The following is a 13,881-nucleotide window of genomic DNA, read 5'->3' on the forward strand; positions in this document are numbered from 1 at the left end:
AAGATGATGTGTGCTATGGAAACTGCAACAGTTATATCAACGGGAAAAAAAGGCTGAACCTCTTGAACAAGGAAAACATTAATGAGTTACGAGATGACAAAAATATTCAATTACATATACAAGAGGACAAAACTATGTTACCGTTACACTAATTCTGGGGGAAAGAGAAAAGATACCATCACCAAGTGAAAAATGCGTCCTTTTACTTCCCAAACTAAGTAGTACAAAGAACCAGTGTATTATAGATATATAAATATGAATGTCTAGATGCAAATGTCATTCACTACATTCCTTAGGCCCTTATGTAGGGGATACACAGAATTCCTATGCCTCATTTACAAAGCCAGCCACCTTTAACTGAAAAGAAATGTCCTTTTAGCTCCAAAGGTAGCACAGGTAACAAGTACATGTATAACTAAGGAAAAAAAGCATCCTTCCTCACTCAACAAGGAATTATTGGTTTTTAGAAAAAAGTAACCAACACATGACTATAAACATCATATTTAAAAATTTCTCACTACCTTTGTCAAGATTATGCAAGCAAGACGTGATGTTTGTGTTCTACAACTTGCTTTTATAAAATACTCACAGCTTTAACCCACAGCTGTAATACCACAGGGGGCCATCTTTAATTACTACAGTAGTTTTCCCAAAATGCTCCAAAATTAACCCCCTGTTTATTCCAACCTTGAACTGAACTGACAGATTTTTCATCTTGGTCACTCAGCTTTATGTCTATCCAAAACTGAATGGAAATGTAATTTGTCAATCTAACTGAAAACTGTCCAGTTTCAGAAGTGTACTAAACACATGTGCTTGTACCTGCCTCTCCTTCATAAAGTCTGTGTATTTACAACGTATTTATCCTTTCAAAAAACTTCCACTATTCCCTCTTTGTTTCTGTATTAAATAGCTCGATAAAACAAGGAGGGAACCTTGCTTAACCACACTTAAGAATGTGAAATAGCAATAAAATGCAGTAAAAAATGCAAAGTAAATACTCTAACAGAATACTCTGTTCTATTTGTTGCGCTAATTTCAAAGGTTCTGTGAGACAATGTGAAAAAAATCTCAAGAGATACTATTTGTAAAATTGTGTCATGACTTCAAATTAAATAACTTTCAAGTTTCAAGTTTGTCTTTTATGTTAAAGTGCAGATAAAGCAGGTGAAACCAAGAAATATTCCTACATTATTGTCTTCACTGAAAATAGAAAACACATTTTCTTGGTCTCTGCCTTATACATGTAACTAAAGCAGTTATATGGTCAGAGCCTCATGTGCAAAGTAACTGAAACACAAGGTCACCACTCACTGGTGAAAAAAAAGCAAAACTGCTTTCACCTGTTTTTCTTAGCAGACAAGTCTCAAATTGGACACTTAGTTTTCCCTGCTTTGCTCCATTCAGAGACCACTATACTAGCACATCAGAAACACTAAACATGGCAAAAAAAAATTAACTGCTGTTGATCTAGTATATTTAAAATATGACCTATTCTTCTGATGGAGTTAAGCATTTTGAGATTAAATATACTGGGAGACAATAGCATACCTGTTTGCAGTACTCACTCAGTATAATTTTCTGGGGTATACAGATTTGTTCATACTGTAATTCAAAAGAATTTTTGTGTTTCTGTAAAGAACGTAAATAATTCTCACCACTGTTGGAAAAGATTTAACATATTCAGAATGTGACTTTCGTAGATAAGTTACTCGATACCACAAAGGTATTTGTTTGAACAAAAAAAAAAAAAACCTACACCAAGTCCATACACATCTTGGAGTGGATGTCTGACATAATGAAGACTCAATGAAAAAAATGGCTGAACCAATTATCCAAGTAATAGGTAGGAATAGGTAACAAAGTCTGAGATAAGGATAATGTTTTGGAGATGAAAACTACTAGCTGTAAAAGATGTGATTCTGGTACTGATGAACAGATTATTTGAGTCAATAGAATTATTTTATGTTTCCTAATACAGGTAATATTTTAAACCATGGCTTCTAAAGGATAAGATTAATAATTCCATACACTTCTCTAACCACAATCATCAGCATCTACAACAGAACATGTCTACATACAATTCTCTGTTGACATTTTTATCAGCAATGCACCTGAAAATTATTTTCACCAGCCACACTGCATGGCAGTAATTCAATGGCTCTTTTTAAGTCAACCATCAAGAAACTGGTTAATGAGATTGAAAATCATGACTCACAGAAGACATTTCACTAAAACATGGGGGACATACAAAATTCACATGATTTAATAATATGCAGCATTCACAGCCTTCAAAATATTGTTTTTCAACTTAGGGGTTTCTTTTTGGGGAGGGGCAGGGGTGGCATTTGAGGCAACAGGTGGCTGTTGAAGGGAAGCCTCCTCAGCCAGGGTCTTTAGCCATACCACTTCAAATGTATAATTCCAAAGATTTAAAAATGAAGGCATCCTCTCACTACAGATAAATCACCAACAGTTCATTTCCTTTTAATTGCTTGAGAAATCTCTTTACTAAACACGGAAGTGATGAAGCCCTTTAAATAAGCATGTCACAAGACAAGTGGTTGCTTCAGGAATCCACAGAAAGTCAGACAAAGCAGGCACACACACAGAGGTAATGTATGGGCATTAAAAGTACAACATTAAAAAAATATTAATGGCTGTGAACAATACAGAATGCATGATTACTGTATTGTAATGGCTGTGAACAATACAGAATGCATGATTACTGTATTTGAAATCAAATCTGCATTTAGATACAGATGGAGTGATCTTCTGTCTTATTTGCCCAAATTCCTGTCATCTTTGCCAAAAACTTTTTAAATTTAGGTTTTTTAAAATACAAAATTCAAAAAAAAATTAAACCACATTTTTGGTAATGAGACTGCTTCTCAGTTCTAGCAAGAAAGGGGGGTAGAAGCCAGATACCTGACTTCAAACATAATCACTAGGGTTTTTTTGCACACAACATGTTTTTCTTTTCTGTGAATACAGCATCAGTTTAAGAAAACTGTTGATGGCATTACATGGAGAAAATAGAAATGAAAAAGGTAATCACAAAAAGAGACATGGTATGTTAATTTAATTTATATTATATACCACCTTAGCCACAACAATTAATTCTGTTTGAAAACTGATAACACCCACTCATTTCAATTCATGTGGAAGTTAACATCAACTGTCTTGTAGCAGGAAGGGCAAGGGCACACCCACCCTTTGCTCTCATTGCACAACTCTTCTGTGGTTGCAGGAAACTATTTGAAAGTGCTTAAGCACAACAGCAGCTCCTACAGCAGTGAAATATATATATATTCCCTTTGTGACCCTCCCAACACAAAAAGGGCCTGACAGGGAACCAAAAATTGATTTTAAAACTGAATAAAGGTAAGGGAAATACAATGGAATTTCGAAGGGGGCAGAATTCAGAATGGAGAACTCTTCACGTTTTATGTTGGATGACTCTTCATGTATGTCTCCCTGAACAGGAGCAAAGACTTCAACACAGCTTCCTCAGTGCCATGTGCTGTGTTGACTGAGTCTACCATGAATACCACACTCCCTTCTTTCGTCCCCAAAAAAGAACCCATCTCAGTGAGCAGTAAATTCAGCTTCTTTCCCAACAGAAGCCAGACTGGTGGCAATGACTAACATTTCCCCTCTTGCAATACAGGCTTTAGAGACAGACAGCTTTGCCTTGCTTGGACAGCTGTGTATTTCGTATGTACCTCTTTCAAGTGCTTCAGACCATACCAGGATCTGATCTGAAGGCCAGTATAGTCATGCAAGTTTTCCAGACCTATGCTGAAGTGCTGGAAGGAGAGAGAAACGGTTGTTTGGGGGACAGCGGTCTATCTTTAACCTACTGAGCACAATTCCATGCACACTGATCTGAGAGCACAACCTTTAAACAAAGCAGAGAACAACCACCTGTTCATGCAGGTTTCAGATCAAGGGACATTGTAGGTATTCTAATTTATCTTCTATTTTAAAAATATGCTCAGAACTGCCTAGCATTTGTAATTCCTAGTCAGGCTCCTCACTTTAACTAAAACTGCATGAAGATTTATCAATGTTTAACTATGTCATTATTCCACAAATCCAGCAGAATAAGGATTGCAACATTTTGAATACCCTCAATAACACCATAGCTTGTGCTTCACAGGCAAAAAAAAAAATCAATAAAGCAGCCTAATAGAACATCTATTCTTCATGCAACAAACAAAAATGATTGCTTGCTCATGAAAGAGCAGCTTACAACTGTGAACAAGAAGCATGGAAAATCAGATTAAAACCTACAAGCTCAACAGGTTCATGTGACATATTTCTCTTTTTCTCCCTCACCCCATTTACAGGATCTGCAACAAGACCTTATAAAACTATTCAGTTCACACACTTTCAGACTAAGTCTCATCTGACACAATTACTCTTTTAGAAGCAGAATTGCTGTATCAATCTCATAGTGCACCATCTTGTCAGTGACCTAGCTCCCCTATTTCCTCCTTTCCTGTATTTGTTCAAGTCTACATCATCTTACATTTCTGGTAGCTGCAAGCATTTAAATGCCCAATTCTAAAACGAACTTAAGAGTCTAATGAACCTCAGCCAAAATAAATTAGTCCATCATCTCCAAGTTGCTACTGTTTGCATAGAACACATTACAGCATTTGTTATTTCAAGAAGCCTTCAGAACTGCTATAAATACAATTAATGTTTGTGCCTGTGTCACCAACTGCTCAGTTTACTAGTGAAGGAAGAAAGATTAAATAGCATTTTCTATCAACAAGCAAAGCCTTGAAGTCATCGGCTGTCTCCCAACAACTCAGTATGTTTATTACCAGTAAACCCAAGATGACAGCAAATGTGCACGCTTTCCATCTGCTTATATACACATCCTTCTTTCAAGGATTTTAAATGAACATCAATAATGAAAGCCATCTAAGTAATGGTGGGTAGGTGGTATAGCAGGATGCTTTGACTGGAATGGGATAAACCAACTTGAACAATGCCCTATTTTGCAAAGCTATTTGTAGTGAGCTAAAAGGGGGTGTCATGCTGCTTTCGTTGGATTATGTTAAAACCAGTTTGACTCATCAACACCTAAGTTTAACATCCTGATAGTGAGGTGAAGATGTGGCAGATACAGTAAAGTATCCTTATCTAAAAATGCTAAGGTGACACAGTTGGTGATACAGGTAAGTAACATCAATCTCTGCTTAATTTTTTAGGGGGTTCCTTTGCTAGCTTTAATGGAATTGCTTTAATATAATTGCTTTGACATAGGACACACTATCCTATTCTAATTTTAGCTTATATATTGCATAGTAAATAAGGCCGATTAAGATCTTTATGTCTAATCATTTATTATAGTAAATAATTCATTTTTATATTAATATATCTGGTTTGCCTCCCTTAATCCTGTGGGACAAAGCTGTACAAAGGTTCAATCACAACCCTATAATTTCTTAGACCTAAAATTATTAGTTTGGCACTAAGATTGGATCCAGCCACATCAGGCTCCTCTTTGAGTTCAGAAGGCAAGCAGGTCCCTTCTGCACCTCATGATTCAATGAGAACTTTTCTAATAAACTTTGTCTGAAGGTCTCACTCTATCTGTGAGAGGAGATTAAGATTGCAGCAAAGTATCATAAAAAGCCCTAACAAATCTTACATTAGCCAGTAGTAATAGAACATCATAAGGGTATTATGCATCTTGTTACAAGATGACCAAAATCAAGTTTTTACCTCTAAATCCAAACTTAGATTGAGAAAAAATTGAGTCAGCTTCACGCTTGCCATTATTTTGGCTAGTTTGTTTGATTAATGCTTAATGTGTATAGTTAATATTCAATTACATTCTTTGCAATTCAGTTTGGATACACAGAAAAATGGAGCACAGTTAAGCTTGCCCATAACATGGGTTCAGTGTGGCTTGTTATGCTATTAAAAGTTTAAATCTTAATACATAGCAATACTTTTCATATTCTGCATATATGATCTGAGGTATCCTTGCAAATCTGGTCTGATTTTCTTTGCGTATGCAAGCTTGTTTCAGTGAGTTGCTTTAAAAACAGAAGTATACTAAATTCAAGGAAGCAAATGCATACACTATGCTGACAGGCAATAAAGTATTGTATTTTTAAAACATCACCTCTTACAGAATGACAGTGCTTTTTAATCGACCAACAAGAGGTTATGAGGTTATGATGTCTTTGTTCAGTCCAAACATGTCACATCAGCGAGAATTTCACAAAAATTTCACAGCAACAGATTCATGTATTTCTAATACACGTTCATAAGAAAATATTCTCCTGACTAACTTTGCCAAAATATTCAACAATACTTTTAAAAATACTAAGCAATATGGAAAATCTGAGAACCTTTTTCCATTATTTGGATAACCGGTGGCAAGTTCATAAATAAAATTAATCTGCACTTTGTACTATCTTCTGCATTAAAACTCTGTTGTCTTTTCTCAGATAATAGTTATTCTGACCTTAAAACCAGCTTTCACAAAAATATAAAATATTCTCCTAAAGCATATTCAAAGATGATTAGTGAACAAGGAGTGCATCTTCAGTTTTCATGGTCATTTTTCTAATATGCTCTGCCTATTGTTCCCTGTCATGAGGTAAAGCCACACAAGAAAACAATTGCTCCCAAGAAACAAGCCCAAAACGTTAAGTAACTCTAAAGGCGTTTTCCTGTTTTATCAGTTGTATACTAATAGCACACAAGAATTCTAAATACACCAAAATTTGAATGCATGTGGTAGCAAGCAAATACATACAGAAGGTGACAGATTAATATATAAATGACAAAACAAGCCAAAAAAAAAAAAACAAAAAACTAAAAACAAGGTAGAAAAGCAAAGATAACATTTGCTTACAGTTTTCACTTGGAAAACCACTCCCAGTATCCACAATTCAGTCCATGTACTTTTGTGTAAGGAAAGAATAATGGTCCTGGCCTGATCTGCTTGCATGACACAAAGGGACTAAGTGGATAGCTGTTAATATGATGATTATACCTTTTTCATCCTGATAAGAATTTTTAAAATTGTGATTTCTAAGTTCTTCACAACAGAATGAAGTAATTCCTGTACTTATTGCAGGAAAAAAACAATCTGGGGCTGCTGTCAGAAAATGAATGAACACCACACTCACGTAGAAGCCTCAACACCACAGTAACACGCCAAGTAGGTGAGTTACCAGAGAAGAAATCAAATCAAAGACTTGCCCAGAAGCAACAGCTCTGTTTAGGTTCCATTAGAACTTTGGAAAAAGTTGGTCCATATCTGCAAAATATTTCAGTTTCACCATGGTGATGTATTTCAGCAAAAGTCTATTTCATCAGAAAATTTCCAAGCAATTTAAACAGTTGCCCAATCATTTGGCACAGATTATGTTCCAAGATAATGCAATCTGAGGTCCTTAGACAATTCAGAGCCACAATTACCTACACATCTTTATATACACAGAAGACATAGGAAAAGTAACAATAATGGGTCAGGAAGGCCTTTTGCATGAAGCATGTGAAAAATATCACCAATTTACCTTCATTCCCTTACATATCTCCAAAATTCTTTTAAAGTGATGCAATAAAAGATGACAACACCAAAATTAGGACTAAGTGATATTTTCACAAGTATGCTTAGGAAATGATAAAAAAAGGTTCAATGAAAAAATAACATTTTAATGTTAAAAAAATATTCTAACAAACCACCAAAAAAGAAAACAAAAAAAGTATTTTTCTATTAAACAGCATTTTTGTTAAAAATACTGTCTTGGGGAAAAACCCCTCAACACCTCTAGAGAATATGTAAGATATTTACAGCCTAACTCACAAGTTAAAAAAAAATACTGAAGTGCAAACAAAGCAAAAATTACAACAACAGCAGTCTGTGAAATTACTTCATTTTCTTAAATGTTGCAAGATTGAGACAGTCGGAAGGTGATGCTGGAAGACACTTTTGAAGAAAGCTAGCTATTCTTTCCCAAATGCAATTCCTGCTGTCATCATTGAAGAGCGATTTGTGAAAACACGAACCAGCATTTGACTCTACAGTACTGCAAGGCCAAAGAATAGCATCAACAGTTGCAAAACAGATGTTGGTTTACAGATGCTGTCAAGAACCACACAGGCTAGTGCTAAGCTATCAGAAGTCATACACGTTTCACGCTGCAGTCAGTGAGTGCTGAAGAGTGGCACAGCAGGACCAGCTGTATCACAATGGAAAAGATTTCAAACCAGTTACTCTTCTCCCAGCCTTCTGTGGCAGGCAGGGATTTCCCAGGTACATTCTGGTTTTAGCAGCTTAACTGTGGAATAGATAGAACAGAGAATAGCCAAGACCTGCCACTTGCAGTAGTCTGGTACTTCTGAAAGACATCAACGTTGACAAAGTTCTTTATCCTCTCCCACTACTACTCCAGATGCACTCTGGAGTTCTGAGTCTATAAAAAATATTATCTTCTAAGCAAATAGCAACACAATAGTTGAACCAAGCAGAGTTATTTACTGGTAGAAATTAAGAAGTTCTCTTCCTCACAGAAGAAAAAGTCTCTCACAGCAAACATTTCTGTAAGGAGAACCAGTCATAACTCTTTCCAGTTGCCATTGGCTATTAGTATAAATTGCCCTGCTTGCATTTGTTCAGGAAGCTTTTTCCAATATCTGGATTTTAAAAAGTTAAACTCTTTTGGACTTCCTTCTGAATTCTGTCATCTCCGTTTTTTTGCACTCTTATCTCCTTTCCCCAGTCTGGTAACTTCCCTCCTCAGAGCTTAGTAAAACTAAGTAACTGTCATATGTGTTTACATTACATGCACAGCTTAAAAAGGCTGAAGAGCTAGAATTTTCCTGAGAACCAGGAGCAGAAGATTATGTAGCAAAGGGAAAGGGCAGTGACATCACTAAGTCTCCTCTAGGCAAGTAGGAGGTAAACAGAAAGAAGAGGAGCCATTCTAAAGGCAAGAAGTGTCAAAACAATGTTTAAAAACATGCTTTCACCTTCATGGTTAATTCTGTGGCTCTTCTCTTTCAGCACAGATTGCATTTAGTAACATAAAAGAAAAAAGAGACAAAAGAAAAAAAAAAAAAGAGGGGAATGAATGATTCTGATTCCTGCCCAAGAATCAGAACATCTTAAGAAAAAAATCTGTTACTCAAACCTCAAAGACTGTTTAATGAAATTTGCAGTCACTTAGGTGAGAAATAATTCCATGGAACAGTATCACCAGGTCTCTTCATTCTATCATTCTAGGTGAAATGGTGCCTCCAGTTTCAACTCCAGAATATCCCAGTTGAAACTACTACTCTTTCCTAAACTTCTAAATATCTACCCTTAGAGATTAAAAGTATACTTTTACACTCTGCCATATACAGTAAAGTACCATGGAGAATATAATAATCATAACCCCAACCAGCTCTTCTGCCTACAAAACGAGAAACCACAAGAAGATCCACTATGCTTTACACAATGTGATGTTTGTAAGATGTCACTCCTGCTGCTCCCAATTTCACAGGTTATTTGGCTTCTTTCCCCTCCCAGTTTTCATCATCTGACCAAAGCAAAGGGTAAAATGGACGAGAAAATTGCAATAATAGGCTGAGTGATAAAACATGCATTACCTTGATTCCTGTAACATGGGAAAAATATGGGAGAAAACAAATCTAGTAAATCTGAGACAGAGACATCAAAAATGTAAAAACATCTGAATGAAGAAACTACTCCTATGCCAGCTACACTATCTGAACAGAATCTGGAAACACATGCTTCAACAAATTAGCTCTTTGGAGAAATAACTGTCAGCATGTAAACAGGAAAACAGTTAAGTCAGAATGAATCAGCAAACTCTTCCAAACAGTCAAGAGCAATAGATGTCAGTATCTCCTCTGGACTCTCCAGAAATTATTTTTTCAGCCTACCCTGCTTTTTCAGCTTCAGTTAAGAAATTGTACTTCAAAAGGTCAGATCTAATGCAAATTTCATTGTACAAATTCCCTCCCCAAGATGCTGGGGTTTCTAGGGGATTTTGGTGTCATTGCCCTCCTTCCTCTTTATCTTTGGAAAAGTGCCTAAAGTCTTGTAAAGGAAACCAAGCTAGCTCTTTACAGTGACACATCAGTTACAGGAACCCAGGACACTAACATTATTTACAACCCTGCCTTAAAAAACACCCTCTCTCCCAGAAAACCAAGCAAACAAACAAACAAAAAAATCCCCCAAAAGATCCTCCCAAAAATCTAGCCAAAGGAAAAACCAACACAAACCCAGAACACTTCTCTCCCTGCTCTCCAATTTAGATCCCATACAGTTTCAACAAGGCTATGACTAGGTATTTTATAAACCCTTAGAGAGTCAGGGCCTGGTCACATAAAATGAGATGACAAAACATAAGACCATTGGAGACACACCAACAACAATCTGAGATACTAAAGCAACTGTCACAGAAATATTTCAAATAAAATTATTTTTGTAGAAGTTTGATTAAATAGTAAAGTCAAGACTATGTAAATACATTCACAACCCTATCAAATAATGATTCAGAGTTCAATTGCTGTATCAATATATAAATATTTATATCAATATATAATTCTTGCAATTATATAGAAAATTATTATATAAATACTGCACCTCCTTGTTACTCTTTAGGAGAAGAGCTGAAGTATTTTTGCAAAAGAATACATTCTTTTTTTAAATCCTATGTTAATGCTTTGTATTGCTGAATAATTTATGACAGCAATGTTGATGCTTTATCTTTACAATTCAGGAAAATGTACTTGCTTGATAGTTTATTTAATGTTTCCTTAAACACCAATGGCCGGCAAGTTCTCCACTTGTTCCCTATCTGAAATACCAGACAGCTTTTGCAAAGATACTGCACTACATGCTTTGCCAAGATCATGTTATCTCTATAAACGCAGATTGTCTGAAAAAAAATGCAGGCCAGAAAACCCAGGGCTCTGAAAGTAAACAAAGGTTTTTCATAAAATATACCACTAGCAGAGATTCTGCAGAAGTCTAATAGAAGTGACAAGGAGAAAGAAACATTAAGACAAACATTTTCACAATGTAACACTTCAAATAGTCTGTGTTGACATTTTAAAAAAAGAACAGACTGGTGCTTCCCCAAACACTGCAGAAGAGTCAAATTATCATCTTGTATATCCAGTATTTACAGAACTCTGTTTTAAGTATGATTAAGCATTTAATTCTACACTTTATTTTCAAAGAGAAAGAAAATATTACAAAATAAGATAAACTTAGAACTGCCTATATTCACATTGACTTCCCCCCAAGCTCGGAAACAAGAATGATACCTTTCTTCATGATTTTTGAAATTATACCCTGAAACACCATAAGAAAATTGCAGAATGCAAGAACATGAAAATTGCACCCCAACAGACTAAAAAGATCTAGCAGACCACCTGACAGACTCAAGAAATAAAAAACATAGTCGAAAAACAAGGAACTGTTTAAATGAGATATACAATAGCTTTAGAATAAATACCTATTTTTCTCTCAGAAACAAGAGTATCAAACTACTGAAGAAACAACAGTTAAGAATGAAGTAGATTCTGTATTTCCTAATTTTAAAACATGAAGAGTAGATGCACTGTTACAAAATAGGTTTTAGATAATCCTATGTTACTGAACTTGATAAAGGGAGGAAGAAAGACAAGACTGGTTTATGATATATAGAAGATTAGACAGGAAGATACAGTGTTCATTTCTGGATTTTAAAATATGCTGTTATAGATTGTGCTATTATCAGTTCCTTTATGACAAGGCATTATAAAAGAAAGATTAAACATTTATAGCACAACAGTATTTAATAACAGGTAAGTTGTTGATAAAACTGTTACATTGCAAAATTCCCACCAAACAATTATTTAACTCTTCTTAAAATTCTTTCTGATGACACAAAACTAGAAAAAAAAAAAAAAAACAAACTGAAAACACTCAGATCTCTCAGTACCCAAGTCAAACTCCAATACAACTTTTATACAAGTTTTGCCTCTGAGCCCTGAAGTCTAGGGCTTTCACCCACATTTCAATGTCCTTAGCATTGTGGGAACTCACCCAAATGTTCTACAGATATATGCACTCAGTAACATGAAACAAGGCACCTCAGCTCTCCCTTCAGGTCCCCACTCCAACTCAGCAATCATACTGTTCTAATCTTGTATAAAAGCATTATTTTCCCACCCACTCGTGGATAGGAAATTTGAATCTACCGAAGATGATATGTTCAAAATCTAAGATACTCCATTCTCTAAATTACAGAAGAAGAACTCTTTCCTAGATAATCTCAGACTTACAAGCCACTTCAGTTTTTTACAGAACTTTTCAGCATATTTGGCATAGTTATTTGCAGCTTCACCTCAGCTCTGATGAAATAAGAATTTCGTATCTCTCCACAGGCTTTGGAACCAGCTGGTCACAGAGGCATGGACCCCAAGAACCACTTCCCAAGGTAAAGCAGAATGACTAATGCAAAGTTGACAAAAGCAAGCTGTGACCATGATGCAATGAAAAATCCAGCTCGGCCCCCCAAAAATGCCTGTAAAAGATACTGCAGACTCTTTGACACTTTTTATTTCATTGAATGCAAATAATTAGATAAGCTGGAGCTAAGTCTAGAATACAAGTGCAACATAGTTCATTACAGCCAAGTTTGTTCGTGATATGCGAATTATAATAAATTCTTACTCAAATACTGAGTAAGAATTGTCTCCATCTGAATTAGTTGCTCTAAGAGGTAAAGTTTTGTACATACATCTACAAGACAAATTGCTGAAGCCCACTGAAATGAACTCGAAGTTTAAAACCAACCAATGGTCTCTCCTCTCTTTAAGCATGCGTTGAGGTCCCAGAGATATTCCTAAACAAAGTACAAATCACTATAAATACTAGTAGTTCTTAGATTTGCTAAATATAAATTCAAATTAGCAAACAAAAGCCAATTAAAAATCTTAGGCAGGCATTAATAATGTCTGAGTAGACCACTTCTGACCAGGCATTCCAGCACCTATAAATGGACATCCCTCTCCCCTCTACGGCGCTTCAGAGTTTGCCTCAGTAACCAGTCTTTTAAATTTTTTTTTTCCCTGACTTGATACTTAGTAAGGACTTTGATTACTAGTTGGTGCAATAAATAGTCCACCCACATCTAGGCCCAAACTACACATAATAACATTTGTCTGCCAATCCACCAAATAATAAGTGAATTAAGTTTCATGTCATTAAAGTAAATACAGTCACAGGGCACTACATCCCTTTGACTGGCACACAGACAAAAAGAAAATATAAAAAAACCCCAGCCAAATAACAGAAGAAGTCAGACCAAGGCCTTAATTTTTTAGATACCTGATAGCACTCTTTAGTATCAAATTTGCTTAAAAACAGACCCCCTACAATGTGGCTTTGCCACAAAAGAGAACATGCTTTTTTATCAGTGACAAACTTAGCAGCAGTGTCACCAGAACCCTTCCCCTATTCTAGACAATCTCTAAGTCTTTGAACAAGTCTGTAATAACGCATAATAATCCAAATATTTTCAGTTTCCACTGCAGTTCAATACTAGGATGCTTTACATATGACATTGTCACTTCTCCTACTTTCTTAATCTAATACAAAGGTCTAAATTTCCCTAGGCTTACACTGTGAACCACTGGAAAACCAGATATAAACAAAATTCTTTGTTTCATGAAATGTTTAAGAGAAAAAATTTCATTCCAAAGAAAGCTTTATCTCATTATTCTTTTCATATAAGGTAAATTGTTGAAAAATCTCCAAATTGCTTGAACATTGCAAAAAAAAATCAATTTTAAACTTCAACTCTATCATTAACTTTTTCATGTTTCATTTTTCAGTTT

At 35.5% G+C, this 13,881-nt stretch overlaps 1 protein-coding gene across 16 annotated transcripts in view; it reads right to left on the bottom strand.

Annotated features, from left to right (window-relative positions):
• JAK2 (Janus kinase 2) overlaps nt 1-13,881 on the bottom strand; it is an 88,421-nt gene that overhangs the window by 46,294 nt on the left and 28,246 nt on the right. For 3 of the 16 annotated variants that reach the window (XM_054003582.1, XM_054003597.1, XM_054003598.1), the window contains exon 1: nt 6,887-9,036. The exons of 5 other annotated variants lie outside the window; for them this stretch is intronic. The gene's annotated coding sequence lies outside the window, so the exon portion shown is untranslated. Of the gene's footprint in view, nt 1-3,725; nt 4,048-6,886; nt 9,037-9,630; nt 9,748-10,636; nt 11,051-12,085; nt 12,233-13,881 lie in introns of those variants that run through there. 8 more of the 16 variants (XM_054003594.1, XM_054003591.1, XM_054003588.1 and 5 more) reach the window with 8 other exon arrangements.

Source organism: Vidua macroura, chromosome Z (assembly GCF_024509145.1).
Source record: "Vidua macroura isolate BioBank_ID:100142 chromosome Z, ASM2450914v1, whole genome shotgun sequence".
NCBI lineage: Eukaryota > Metazoa > Chordata > Aves > Passeriformes > Viduidae > Vidua > Vidua macroura.